Below are 15,379 nucleotides of genomic sequence, written 5' to 3'. Positions count from 1 at the left end.
GCGGCAGTTGAAACTCGCCCCTTCAGCCCCACATGTCTGTTTCTTACCGTATGTTTTCTGTCTTTTTTCTTTTCATGGACTTTACACCAAACCACTATGGGAGTACACCAGTTGCTGCCGTCCCGTCAAAGGACTTGTAAAGTTCCTGAAGCGTGAAGGGAGAAGAGAGACACATATTCCTGGAAGAGTCGCCTGACTTGACCTAAGGTGAGTTTTCCTCGTTGCTCACCATGCATGCTGCTTCACTCCATTTCAGGCGGCTGTTTATTGTGGAGAATAACGCCACTATTTAGTATTAATATTTCTAAACACTGCCCATGTGTATGTACTGTATACACAAGAGTAGAAGTGCTTCAAAAGAAGAACCTTTCTGGCAAAACAATGCAGTCACACTGTGCACACGAGGCTCCCCTGATGCTTTATAATGTGTTTGAATCACAAACTGTTGCCAAGAGAGTGTCAAACACTTTATTTTAGAGGAAATTAAAAAGAGTGTGAGCATGCGGCTGTGTGTGTGTGTGCCTGTGTGTGTGTGTGGTTTGTTAATGAAGGATTTGCAAGCTTGCATTTCTGACAGTTTTAGCTCGGAGCGTTTGCACGGGAGGAGAAGTGAAGAGCAAAGTAAAGAGGCACATGTCAATGCATGCAGGCTGAGCTCCTGACGTTTGTAAGCTTTGGTCAAAGCGTCCCTCCCTTCTCTCAGTGTTTCACCTGTCTGTCTGTCTGTGTGGCACGAAATTGCTCAATCATATTTTTGAAGCAACGATGACGCACGCACCCACATATTACGCGACGCAATGACAGGAAAAGGAGCAACGGTCATTTCTCTCTTTTTCTAAACGACTGTTTTTTCTTCTGTTCTGCTCAAAGTGTGTTAAGTCCTGCCGCTTCCCGGCGAGGCCAGATTGCATGGCACCTATGTAACGGAGGGTGACATTTGTGACGGATGAGGGCCGAGATGACCTTAAAGGACTGACCACTTTATTTTCTTCACAGATGACTTTCTATCATGGAAAGCGACACACTGGTCGTTGTTGCGTAAACAGTGTGAGAAGAAAACTACTCACTCATTTTCCTGAACCTCATGTGACCTGAAAAGTTGCCTGAAGCTTTATTGTGTTTTGATCATTTTGGCATATTGGCACCGTGATTGTTTATTACAACCCTGGAGAAATGCCATAATACGATAAATGCATTAAGTCGGTTTAATTTCCCCAGCATGGTTGTTAAAGCGTGAAGTTTCTGCAGTAATGCTGAAAAATGAGAGTCAAGCGTCTGCGCACCGTTGCGTCTGCACTGAGAGCTTTTTAAATGATCTGATGGGCAATTTGACAGGAAGTTGAGCCTCATTGAGGACAGCGCTGGTAACAACGGCTGTTCGGAGTAGTTTAGATGAGGTCTAGACTTGGAGGACAGATGGAACGGCCCGCCGTAAAGCAAAGATGGACATGACTAAGGATGAACCGATATGGATTTTAAAGGGCCGAGGCCGAGTCTTTTCCATCAGCCTTAGGCGATGACCGACACGGACTGCCGATCTTCTTGATATTTGGAGCTGATGCTTCCTTTGCTCCCTCGATTTACATCATTAAAATTTTAAAATCAGTGGTTAGCACTGTCGCCTCACAGCAAGAAGGTCCAGGTTCGCAACCCGGCCTTGTCCTTTCTGTGTGGAGTGTGCATGTTGTCCCCGTGTCTGCGTGGGTTTTCTCCGGGTTCTCCGGTTTCCTCCCACTGTCCAAAGACGTGCAGGTGTTCGGTTCATTGATGACTCTAAATCACCCGTAGGTGTGAATGTTTGTCTGTCTCTGTTCGTCTCTATGTGAATCAATTTATAAAAGGAATGTTTATTGAACGAGGCGTCTCCGTAACCACTGAGCTGCTGATACCAATACACCTAAAAAACGCAAATGTCGGCCGATAATATTGTATATTAATAATTGCATTGGTCTATAATTAGACATTACCACCGTGCAGTTAGGCTATTGACGCCCTCAACTGACTCGCTGACTATGACACTGTGCAAGCTGCAGAAAATCACCAAGGGAAGTCATGAAATTAACCTATAAAATACTTAAAGCAGCATCTAAAAGAATGTGATATGAGGGGAAATATAAGAAGATGCATCCTAATCCGAACACCTATGCACCCCCCCAGAAGACATTCACACCTTTTTTACCCTCCAGTTCAAACGCATACATACAGTCGGGTCAAAGTGGAGCGTCAGACCGTCTGAGTGAGTGACAGGCTGAGCTGCTGCTGAGGCATTTCTGACCCTCCCTGTAATTACAGTATTTGTCTTCAGGCCTGAGCGACCCTTTGTGTGTGTGTGTGTGTGTGTGTGTGTGTGTTGTTGTCTGTGTGTGTGTGTGTTTGGAGGCAGTTTAACTTTAAAGGACACCCCCGACCCCTAAACTCAACCTTCCACCCCTCGTGGCCTAACCCTGCTGACTGCAGCTCAGAGAGGGGAGGCCCAGAGAACGGGCTGCAGTATATCACACCACTGTTCAGTGCGGCATTAAAGGGCAGAACCCTTATTCTAAATAACTTTAGGAAAGTGTCAATAACTGCTTTTATACGTGTGTTATTGCAGTGGTTCAGGATGTCTGTCTTTCTAAATGCCTGTGAAGGTCTTTAACAAATAGGATCGAGCTTTGACGCAGTTTTAATTGTCACGGCGTTTCCCACAATTACTTTGAATCTCATCCGCAGAACATTTCCATGACTTCACACTGCGTTTTTAAAGAGGGCCCACAGCGAAAAGCGCCACCACAACTTTCACACATGCTATGACAGTAAAAAGTTTAATGGGAGAGAGAGGAGCCACTTCACTGAGACAAGAACTTCAGTTAATATTTTTTATCATCGCGGACCTCAGACCTTTAAAATCCTTCAACAGGTTGATGATGCAGACTTAAAAATACAATTTATTATTGAACAAAACTCCAATATGGGCTTAAGAAAATAACATACTAGTGTAATATACTGCTACACGGTGGTGTAGTGGTTAGCACTGTCGCCTCACAGCAAGAAGGTTCGCATCCCGGCCTGGGCTCTTCTGTGTGGAGTTTGCATGTTGTCCCCGTGTCTGCGTGGGTTTTCTCCGGGTTCTCCGGTTTCCTCCCACAGTCCAAAGACGTGCACGTGTGTTAGGTCAATTGATGACTCTAAAATTGCCCGTAGGTGTGAATGGTTGTCTGTCTCTGTTCGTCTCTATGTGCCCTGCGATAGACTGGCGTCCTATCCAGGGTGGACCCCGCCTCACGCCCGATGTCAGCTGGGATCGGCTCCAGCCCCCCGAGACCCCGACAGGAACAAGCGGTTGAAGATGAATGAATGAAAAATAAAAGCTATAATTTATCGATCAGACCAGTGATATTGTAGCATAAAGCAGACCATTTAATCATATACTGTGTTGGGTTTTGGTCATATGACGATATACACTGTAATACAACATTCATTTATTCACCTTTAAAGATTCTGTCATACAAGATATCCACCTTTTTAAAATCTTTGATTGCATTGTGACTGATCCTGCAAATCAATGTCTGATTATTTAGTTTCCTGAATGATTTTTCATAAAAATTCCACTATTATAAACATTCATTTTTTCCTGATAGAGGATTTTTGTGTCTATCCTCCGTCCTCAGATTGAGCTGCAAAGATTAATCCATTAGTTTAATACATTTAAAAAAAAATGTAGCCCATCACTTGCTTTTTCTTTTTTTTTCAGGAAAATAAGTCAAATTCTCAGATTCCAGCTTCTTAACTGTGAATATCGTCTTGTTTCTTTACTCCTATGACAGTAAACTGAACGTCTTTATATAATAATATCTTGAGAACATGATATTTGAGAACATTGATTTGTTTTTAGATCATTTCCTGACATTTTATGGACCAAACAGGCAATTTAAATTGATAAAATACGATTATTTTAATTGAGATTTATTCATCATTCATTCATTTTCAACCTCTTGTCCCTTTCGGGGTGGGGGGCGGGGTCCACCCTGGACAGGACGCCAGTCTATCACAGGACACATAGAGACGAACAGAGACAGACAACCATTCACACCTACGGGTGATTTAGAGTCATCAATGAACCGAACACCTGCACGTCTTTGGACTGTGGGAGGAAACCGGAGAACCCGGAGAAAACCAACGCAGACACGGGGACAACATGCAAACTCCACACAGAAGGCATTTCCTCTCTACTTAAGCACGTTGTTGCTCTGTGTATAGTTTTGTACGTCAGAGTTTACACATCGGCAGGATTAAATAGATATTAATAAAAAGACTAATATGGAGCATCTAAACTAGCATCTTAAGAAAGAAAGTTTACTGTCAAACCCCAAACATTAGATCACCTGTGGCGACAGTGGGTCGTCCTCCATTTGAGAATATGGTGGTTCGATCCCCGGTCCACATGTCTAAGTGTGATCACGCCCTTAGTGTCCTTGGGCAAGACACTGAACCCTGAATTTCTCCATGTGCTGTGCATGAGTGTGTAAATGTGGTGTGAATGGTTAGATTAGATGGTCTGTAGATGTCCACTGCCATCAGTATGAATGTGACAAACACTGTGAAAGCGCCTTGAGTAGTCCGAAGACTAGAAAGGCGCTATACAAGTACACGTCCATTTACCATTTTACTATTTATGTGTTAGGATGGATGCATTTTTTGCTGCTGGTTACTGCAGTTTTAATCTGTAAATAAGACTCTCACACTGTTCTCAGGGTGTCTGAGTTTCATCTGAGTGCTCTGGGGTCCTGACAGGGGTAAGTACCTCCGGACCAGAGCGACTCAGGGCCGTTAGCCCACCCCAATATAACCACTCAGCTCCAGTTAAAGGCCTGCACGTCCTGGCTTCCTGCTGTGGCCATGAGAGAGGTTAGGTTGGAGGCCGCGCCCTTCCCTAACCCCTAAAGCCTTCCAGGTAGGGGGGTTAGCATCGTAATCCCACTTTTACATAATCCAGGAAGTCCGATTTGAAATTACACCCCTGCAAAGGCGTGAGAGTGTTTCTGCACATGGCACTTGTGTTTTGCAAAAATCAACAAAAGCAAGCTTTAACTCCTATTTAGCATTAGATGTAGAGTACAGGGGGTAAAGTGGGCTTTCGCTGATGATATCAGAAACTGACCCGATGCCATTAAACTCAAAAATGCGAGTTTGCTACTAATGTGGTATGAAATGTAAGAATAATGTCCCATGAATAATGGAGTCCAGCGCTAATGCATGAATCAAAAGGGAAGAATGGACACAGTTGTACAGAGGTCAGGTGTCAGAGTCGTTTAGCACAGACAACAGTCATGCAGGGAAAAGTAATGGAGTCAGAGCAGAGTGCAGGAGGGCGGTTTCCACAAATGAGAACAAGTCAGAGCGGGAGGAGGGGGACGACGGAGAGGGAGATGATGGATACTCGTCCAGTCCAACCTCTGACTCCCCCCTAACCCCCCAACACCTCATTTAAACTGTAATCTGGAAGCAGGAGGACATGTCAGGAAGAAGTGTGGCTGCAAAAGTGAACTCTGGATAGTTTTCTGTTCTTATTCTCACGTCGACACCAACTTTCAACACCAGCCCACGATTTTGATTTGTCTCATGGTGGTCTAGCGGGGATCGGTTGGCATCTGTTTGGAAGAGGCTGTACCAACGATGATTGACAGTTCCAGCCTCTTACATGTCAACACTCATATGTTTCACGGAACATTTTATAGACGGGGGCCCACCCGCCTCGCCCGACATAAAAACTAGCATCGGTTGTGAAATATATTTGGCTTCAGGAAGAAGAAGCAGTCCTCTCCCCCTCTGCTACCCAGTATCCTGAGGGTGTAGGGCTTTGCTCTGCTGTTATTAAAGTGGTTTCTCCTGCAGTGCAGGGCAGCCCCTCTGCTACCAGGCAGAGCCATTCTTATCCAAACCCCTGTACAACTTCAAATTACTCTTTGTTTCCTTTGCGTTTTGCTGGTCGGTTGGTTGGCTTGTTTGCTAGTGGCTCCGCTTCTCTAATGTTAGTGTCTGGGTTATGGGACAGATGCTGGAGGATTAAAACCATGAGCTCAGAGTCATTCAGTAGAGCTGCGACCAACATGGTGTTGACTGTCACTAAAAACATCATATTTCCCATTAGACTGATGTTTGTTTTCCATTGTTAAAATAAATCTATTCAAGAGAAAACATTATTCTCATTCTCAGGTTCATACTTGTGTTCAGGGTTTAATATTATGAAAGTTTACATCCTTTAATGTTCAAAAAACCCATTATTAATCTCTCACTGTCTGTCTGAATATACCTCAATTCACCCTCTGTCAGAAACGCTCTGTTTTAGCCCCTGTCTCTTAAAGACCCCCCTCCTGGCAAAGCCCAGTCCAGGTCAGGGTCGGGGTTCTTGGCGTCTCTGCATCTTCATTTTAGAGGCTCAGTAGCTCAGTCCATAGGTGACTTGGCTGGGAACCGGAGGATCGCCGATTCAAGTCCCTGTGTGGACCATGAATGGAGTGTGGACTGGCACTGCCCAGGTGCTGTTGAGCAAGGCGTAAGACCGAACCCCCAACTGCTCGGGGCGCTGAGCCATTGGCAGCCCCCTCGCTCTGACATCTCTCCATTAATTGCATGTTTACAAGTCCTGTTTGTGCCTGTGTGTACCTCGGGCCTGTGTGTGTGAGTGTGTGTGTGTGACCTGTATAATAATACTAATAACAGAGTGAAAAAATTGGATTTCCCCTTGCGGGATAAATAAAAAGGAATTCTTCTTCTTAGAAACACCTGTAACGCCCCTGCAGCAGCACTTTCTACCTATATATAATGTAGTTGTGACATCACAACCCTACAGGAAGTCCTGAAGGCACAGTTTCTGAATCGGGGGGTGCGTTTTTCCTCTGTGGATTGAGCGTTTTCATACTTTCACAGTATTTACGTAGCACTTCCGCCTGCTTCATTATCAAAAACAATCTCTTCTCACTACGGGACCTTTTAATAAGTACGACTTTATTGTTTTCCTGAACTGTTCAATGAACGCAAAGTGGAAAACATCAATACCTGTAACATAGTATCCACAGCGCAGGAGTTTCCACAGACTTCAAGCCGATTGTTTGGTAATTGGTCCGACACAGATCAATGATGCTCAGTGAATTCTCAGCTGATGTTTTTCAGAATTGATTATCATCAAATTTTGTGAGTGGACAATAATGAATTCATTCACCCCCCAAAGGATAAATACATAAATGCCTGGATGATGAATGGAATCTGTTCCACTGTGTTTTCCCATGATGTTAAATGGACTTTAATCCCACGTGTGTGTGTCACCACACCAGTGTGACAAGACCTCGCATTGTGCAAAGGATAACGCACTTCTACAGTCTGCAGATGGCTCAAATAACTGCTGTCAATTTACAGAAACATTGCAGCTATTCAGGGATCAGCAGGGATTGTTATGAGTTATTCTCAAGGATGAGTTTGAGGACGAAGCCCCTGAACTCAGTCTGCTGAAGTTCAGATTCAGCATCATCTTTATCTAAGGCTGTCACAGACTTTTGTGCTGCTTTTATTTACGTATAGATATTAACCGCAGCAGAACGCACATTTCCATGCATGTCTTTATGCTATTTCATTCATTATTTCAGTTCAATTGCATTTGTTCATTGTTGTAATTTCTTAACATGTTTCGTTATGTTTTTTGTCTGTTCAAGAAAGGCGCAAATGTAATTTCCCACTTGGGATAAATAAATATATATATATATATATATATATAATATCTATTCTATTAAGCTGCTGTTTTTTTGGACATTTTAAAAGAAACAATAGAGAAACAAATGCCAGTGTCGTCCACATACCAAAGAGATACAGTTTACGGTCATAGAGGAGGAAAGAAACCCGAAAATATTCACATTTAAGAAGCTAAAATTATAAAATTTGGGGCAGGCAGTGGCTCAGTGGTTAGATTAGTCGCCCCGTGTAAAGAGGCTGAGGGTCCTCGAGGCAGCTGCGTGGGTTCGACTCCAACCTGAGGCCCTTTGCTGCATGTCGCCCTCTCTCTCTCTCTCTCTCTCTCCCCCCCATTTCATGTCTGTCCCACATAATAAAGGCTTGAAAAATGCCCCCCCCCCCCCAAAAAAAACAAAACAAAAAAAAACGATGAATCTCATCATCTCATCTCATCTTCATCCTCTTATCCGGGGTCGGGTCACGGGGGCAGCAGCTTTAGCAGGGGACCCCAAACTTCCCTTTCCCGGGCCACATTAACCAGCTCTAACTGGGGGATCCCGAGGCATTCCCTGGCCAGTGTGGAGATCTAATCTCTCCACCTGGTCCTGGGTCTTCCCCGAGGCCTCCTCCCAGCTGGACGTGCCTGGAACACCTCCCTAGGGAGGCGCCCAGGGTTCATCCTTACTAGATGATCCTGAACCACCTCAACTGGCTCCTTTCAACGCAAAGGAGCAGCGGCTCTTCTCCGAGTTCTCGAAATAAAAGTTGTAATGATCTAGATTGAAAAGAAGAAGGTGAACTTACAGCTTCCCCCTTCTCCACACCTCAGCCTTATTAATCGGCTAATTTTCCATGCGAAACACGCTCCGGAGAGAACTTTAGCAGGTTTGAAATGCTAAAGACTGAAAACTTTGTGTGAAAGGGACCAGCTGCCGTAACACTTTGATGCGCCCCATTGTCAGGTTTGACATTTTCAGGTGTTCTTCTACAAGAATGATCACTTAATAGACTGATGTGGAGCGAAACCTTCCCATTCATCATGGCTTCACACTGCAGCACAGAGTCATTACTGTGTTAGATTGTACCAAGGCACAGATTATGGATGCTTTTATTAATGGGGAGGAAATTGAACTCTGCCATTATGCAAATGAGAAGTAGTCTGAAAGTAAGGGGAGGAAAATGTGTTTGTACCATCACGACAGAGTCAGGACAGTCACATGAGGACAAAGAGCAACACTTAAAGCATGAAAAAGAGAGAAAGAAAGAAAGAACGCATGCCTTTATTAGTCCTCCGCGAGGGGAAATTCACTTTGCACTCTATTCTTTTTTTATGTTGCTGTTTTTAACACACACACACACACACACAGGCCTCAAATATGCAAATATGCACAAACAGGTCCTATATACATGCATTAATGGAGAGATTGTACTAACATCTAGACACTTTCCTCTCTGCTGTTCTTCGTATCTAACTCTGTGACTGGATTCTAACCTGTACTAACACACTAACATCCTGACACTTATTCTTCTCTTACACTTTATTCTTGTTGATAGGTTAAAATGTCTTTGTATAGTTGCACTGTCGTTATTTGCTGCTCTGTGTGCCCTGAATTGCCCCCCGGGGACAAATAAAGTTTTTTTAATTGAGATGTCAGAGCGCTGTCCCATGAGCGGTTTCAGGGTTCAGTGCCTTGCTCAAGGACACCTCGAGGCCCGTAGTAGTAGCCTGTAGTGCCCGGGGGATGACCTGGCACCTCCCCAGGACTGAACCACTGCTCCCCCAGCATTTACAAGCACCATTTAAACACTTAACACATTGTTTATAACACAATATAATGTATGCAGCTATAAGGACATTATTTGTGTGTTGTATTTATAGAAAAAGTGAATTCATCTCTGATAACACAGGATGTAGGACACAATATCTGTTATAATATTTCATATTTTGACAACATATGAGTCCTTGAGTGAGTCATCCTACATATTAACTGTGATCTACAGATTCAATTAAAACATTTTTCAAATGTTCTCAAAGCTCCTGGTGAACTTGAAGATTCTTGACCTTGGAAATGGTCGTTTTTGTAGTAGTATAATTTTGTTTAATACAAATAACTGTCACATTACGCGGAAGGGTTATCAACAGATTACTGTAACACAACGGCAAATTCATTTGACAGTGGTTGACTCAACGTAGCTCAAGCGTTGGTCAACGTGTAACATTTTGTTTACTGTCACGTTTGCCAGCTATCTGAAATTATGTCTGAATAAAGTTTGAATCTGATAGGTTTCAATAATGCCAGACAAGTGCAGCTGGGGCGACTGTTCCTCAGTGACCGAGTGGGTCGTCCTCCATTCGAGAGATCGGCAGTTTGATCCCCACCTCCCCCGGTCCACATGTCGAAGTGTCCTTGGGCAAGACACTGGACCCTGAATTGCTCCCTGTGCTGCGCATGGGTGTGTGAATGTGGTGTGAATGGTTAGATTAGATTAGATCATGGGTGTCAAAGTGGTCCAGTAAAGGGCCGTGTGGCTGCAGGTTTTCATTCCAACCAATCAAGAACACACCTGACTCGACTTACTCAGTCACCTGAACTGTCTTCACACGGTTGATTTGTTTGACCAGGTGTGTTTTTGATTGGTTAGAATGAAAACCTGCAGCCACACGGCCCTTTACTGGATCACTTTGACACCCCTGGATTAGATGGTCTGTAGATGTCCACTGCCATCAGTGTGAATGTCTGTGTGAACGGGTGAATGTGACACACACTGTGAAAGCGCCTTGAGTAGTCATAAGACTAGAAAGGAGCTTTATAAGTACAACTCCATTGCCACATTTAATATTTCATGGCTCTAAGTTGTGTTTGTGTTATACTTTGTGAATCTTCATGGACATTATTTCTCTGGTCCCTTGAAAATTCATGGAAAACTTTTAAAATTCTCTCCATGGAAACGTGTGAGAACTCTGCACAGTGTGTTGTAAACCAATTATAAATCTTTTCATATACTGCTATGAAAGCTTAATGGTGTCTGTGTTATCAGCTAAGGTGCACCGTAGGTGTCGAGACGTGAGCAGATTAAACAAACGTCTGTGGCTCCGGTTACTGACGGATAAATAAAGCTGTTTTTTCTTTTACGGAGAGGTGCGTTGGTCCGTCTGGTTTTTAGCGATTCCCTTGAAAAGCCCACATCCACACCATCACCTTGATGTGATTACTTGGATATTATATTTCAGCGGAGTCCCAGCAGCTCCCTTTCTTTCCTTTCTTCTGGAGAATGGGGGTGTAATCGCTTCACAAAAACCAGGAAACGGGCTGATGGGATGAATGCAGTCGGAGAGCGAACAGAAGGAGGAATAATGGCGTATAGTTTTTTTCAAATCCTTTAATTCCCTCATAAGACCACTTTCTCAATATTTCACCACAATTTTCTAGAGAAGAACCTTTGTACAAACATATGGAGATAATTACCTGTATGCCACTGGGCCTGGCGGGGCCTGTTGTGTGCTGTTGGCTCTGTCGGATCAAACCCCACTCCCTGCCCTCCCATTATATCAAAACGCCCCGGGGTTTGCAGAGCCAGATTGGCAGCTACAAGGATCCATGATTCAACTTGTCTGTGTTGCAATAGTCATCACATAGGAAACGGGTGACTAACTTTACATCGAGTGAAGTGCTCTCTGTGGTTAAAAGTAATTTGCATGCAGGTCTGTTGGGTAAGAAGACGGTGACTGTAAAAAGGCCAAGAACAGGCACGCAAAGAGGGTCGAGGAACCCTGATTTTGGGGAAACCTTAACCTCCTACGATAACACAAGGTCAACGCCTAACTCCAACCAACTTACCAGAGTTTTGCAAACCTTGGGTCACCATCCAGACATGGACCACACGAGCCGCAATTAACCATTATTTCCTTATCAATACTACTAATACCATCCATTTACTATCCGTCTATTAGATGAGCTTTCATCTCATTTCATCTTCAGCCTCTTACCCGGGGTCGGGTCGCGGGGGCAGCAGCTTTAGCAAGGGACCCCAAACTTCCCTATCCTGGGCCACATTAACCAGCTCTAACTGGGGGATCCCGAGGCGTTCCCAGGCCAGTGTGGAGATCTAATCCCTCCACCTGGTCCTGAGTCTTCCCCGAGGCCTCCTTCCAGCTGGACATGTCTGGAAAACCTCCATAGGGAGGCACCCAGGGTTCATCCTTACTAGATGATCCTGAACCACCTCAAGCTTTCATTGGTTGTCAAACCTTCTAGTTTTCTGTGGAGTGTTGATATTTACATTGATACAGTGGAGGTGTAAGTGAATTTAGTGAAATTAAAGTTCATTTAAAGTTGTATTCCATAATATTTCCATCTATTCAATTGCCTTTTAAGTTCCTCTCTATCAAGGAGTGAGTTAAAACAATGGTGATTGATCATATGACCCTCTAATAAAAGCATTTCTACGTGACTTTTTGCTGAGTATTATAATATCTGTGTCTGTGGAGACATTCACAGGCTAGATGTAAATAAGCCGTCATGTTAGTGACGCAGCTGACAGCGGTTGGTCTGACGGCCAAGATCGTCACCAACGAGTAGAAGTGTAAAAGGTGTAAAGATGCATGCTCTTGAAGAACAGGCTCGCCTGCAGTTACATCTTACCGCCACAGAGGCCGCTGGAAACAACGTACCTCAATTCTTATGGAGTACAACTTTAGGTTTTCACACTTTGCTCTAATATTTATTGACCTCACAGTCATTTTAATGAGAGGTTAAGAAGAAAAGAACTATCTAGATTAGAATACTTACATGTCGTACACTGTGTACACTTTGTACTTAGCATTGCAGTGCATACATTTCAACAGGTTATTGTTATCTCACACAGCCTTTTTGCACTTACTGAAACAGCTTCTTCTTCTTGCTTTTAATGGTTAATTGCAACCTTTGTGTTCTCACTATCCGACTACAGTAAAGTGGCACTTTGAGTAACTGGTCACTGTTTTCGACTTCAACCACTGAAGCTTCCTCATCTGCCAGTTAGAAAACACGTTGGTTTAGTTACCACGTAGCACAAATGGGGACCGTTGAGGGGGAGTAGGGAGCAGTGTCCAGCATTATCAGTGCACCATCAGATTACACGTAGTGTGCTGTGTTTTGCCGTAATAAGTGAGTGTGAAAGCACTCTGCACTTCACAGTTAAAATATAGAATCGCGCAAATTCAGTAATGAGGCAGTTGTCCCTGTTGCAGCCCCTGATGAATGTGTCTTAACAAGAAAGCCTGGTGGAGTTTTAAAAAAGTAGTAAGATGTCTCACTCATTTGTGGTGCTTGAGGCCTATTTGTTAATATTTTAGATGTTCTGCTTTTACATAATTTAAATAATTTGGTTATTATAGACTTGTTTGAAAAGTTACAGTATGTTCTGTGGCAGATTTTGCACATAATTATGATCAATCTGTCTGAGCTGCTGGTGTTTACTCCAACACGTTTCTGACGTTGATGGAGGTTCTTGCTGGTGAAGACGGGTAGATAAAAACTGTTGGTAGTCTTCTGCTCGGGGCGCCGCTCACTCACCCCCTCGCTCTGACATCTCTCCATTAATTGTATGTATATAGGTCCTGTTTGTGCATGTGTGTGTATTTCAGGCCTGTGTGTGTGTGTAACACGAATAACAATAATAGAGTGAAAAAATTTAATATCCCCATTGTGGGACGAATAAAGGAATTCTTCTTCTTCTTCTTCTTCTCTTTTTCGTGAACACACAGCGAGCAGACTTCGCCGTGGTGTCAGGAGTTTAAATCTGACACTGAACTAATAAACTAATGAAAACCTGCACCAAACAATAGACACCAAGACAAGACTCCCTCTACCCTGTTTTGTTAAACATAAACCCTCCTTAACTGTAAGGATAAGATCCACTGTCAATCATAAATACTTCTTGCTACAAACATGAGAAAAAAGTATTTTCAACATCAGTTAAGACAAATAAGCTTCCAAGACGTAAAGAACCCACCAACATATGATACACCTGTAATAATGTCATGCTGCTGATGTGTCGGCCCGCTCTACTGGAAACACTCTATAGAGAAGTGATTAGCGGCATCGTTACGCGGCCTCAGCCTGCAGCAGAGTGCCGGCATCATGAAAGAGGAAAAACCTTCCCTGACTCGGTGGGTCTGCAGCAGATGTCAGCACTGTTTAGCTTCTCTCCGCAGACAGGTTCACACTGACAGACGGAGGTGGTGCAGATGAGGAATGAAACAAAGGCTGCAGATACTGTTCTCTGTCTGTACTGGGAGCCATAGGGGCGATGGTGAAATGTGATCCAGGAAGCCGGAGCTCAACATGTGGCTGCAGGTTGCTCACTGGAACACACACCGGGAGGGAGGTGTGTGTGCGATGATGTGGGTGTGATTGAGATGTCGTGAAACTGCATGTGCGAGCTGACCTCAGCAGCAGCAGCAGCCGCAGCAGCAGCAATGGCCTGAGGTTTCTGCCCTGCAGCACTGGATGTTTGGATGAAAGCAGGAACGTGTTGCTTTCAGTCTCAATTTCAAGTTCGGTTGAGTTTACCGCCTCCAGAGAAACATTTCACACATACTTGTCAGACGTATTTAGTTCACTCTGACTTTGGATTCTTTTAGATACAGATAAGTGTTTTGCGGCTCAGTTCCCACAGCGGGTGAAGTCCAGCATGCAGCACAAAGGTGCATTTCCACAATAACGCCTCTGTGTGCAGTGAGATGAGTATGACTGTGTGTAACGATGAGGCATGTGATGCTGCTTTTGTGGGATTCATGACACGTCTGACGCATCGTTCATTAGATACAAGTGGAATTAATCATTAATCATATCTCTGTGTTTGTATAAACCATCCTCATGTACTCACACCGACCTGACTCCTCCGGTTGCTCAGTGAAGGCTTCAGCTGCTCTTTTACCTTTGGAGAAACACTGACTAAGCAAATATCGTAATGTAGGGATTTCTCATTTGAGTCATTATGAGTGTCTGATGCTCTGTATCCTCACCCAGAGCAGATTACAAAGAGCATCTGATACATTTCTTTTAAGAAAGCTCAACCATTTTAGTACATACTGAAGTACCTCTTACAACAACATAGGTTATATATAGTTTGTGTCTGTATGCACTGTGTTTTACAGTGTATATGGGCCACAGTAGATATTTGGATTGAAAACTGTATTCAAAGCCTAGACTGTATAGAAAAGCAGTTCATTTTTGGTTTGTATTGTACTTTAAATGTTCCAGGAACGAGGCTTCTGCACCTTTTCTTGGCTCTGTTGCCAGAGTTTGCTTTTGCGTCGCTGCTTTTGCGTCGCTGCTTTGCGTCGCTGCTTTGCGTCGCTGCTTTCGCGTCGCTGCTTTCGCGTCGCTGCTTTCGCGTCGCTGCTTTCGCGTCGCTGCTTTCGCGTCGCTGCTTTCGCGTCGCTGCTTTCGCGTCGTTGCTTTTGCGTCGCTGCGTTACTCGCTGCTTTTACTCGCTGCTTTGCTCGCTGCTTTGCTCGCTGCTTTGCTCGTTGCTTTGCTCGCTGCTTTGCTCGCTGCTTTGCTCGCTGCTTTGCTCGCTGCTTTGCTCGCTGCTTTGCTCGCTGCTTTTGCATTGCTGCTGTTGCGTTTGCTGCTTTTGCTTTGCTGAATGCCTCCTATTTTTACACTCTATGCGCCTCTAAATGAGT

The 15,379-nt window shown here is 44.1% G+C and overlaps 1 protein-coding gene across 2 annotated transcripts in view; it reads left to right on the top strand.

The window, feature by feature from the left end:
• The window catches only part of fat2 (FAT atypical cadherin 2), a 136,355-nt gene that overhangs the window by 19 nt on the left and 120,957 nt on the right, over positions 1 to 15,379 (top strand). Inside the window, exon 1 of one of the 2 annotated variants that reach the window (XM_083914897.1) lies at positions 1 to 207. This exon is cut by the window's left edge and continues 19 nt beyond it. The gene's annotated coding sequence lies outside the window, so the exon portion shown is untranslated. Of the gene's footprint in view, positions 208 to 791; positions 819 to 15,379 lie in introns of those variants that run through there. The other variant, XM_083914898.1, reaches the window with a different exon arrangement.

Source organism: Echiichthys vipera, assembly GCF_963691815.1.
Source record: "Echiichthys vipera genome assembly, chromosome: 6".
NCBI classification, from domain to species: Eukaryota; Metazoa; Chordata; class Actinopteri; order Perciformes; family Trachinidae; genus Echiichthys; species Echiichthys vipera.
Note: the sequence above shows the minus strand (reverse complement) of the source record. Positions and strands in the feature narration are given on the sequence as shown.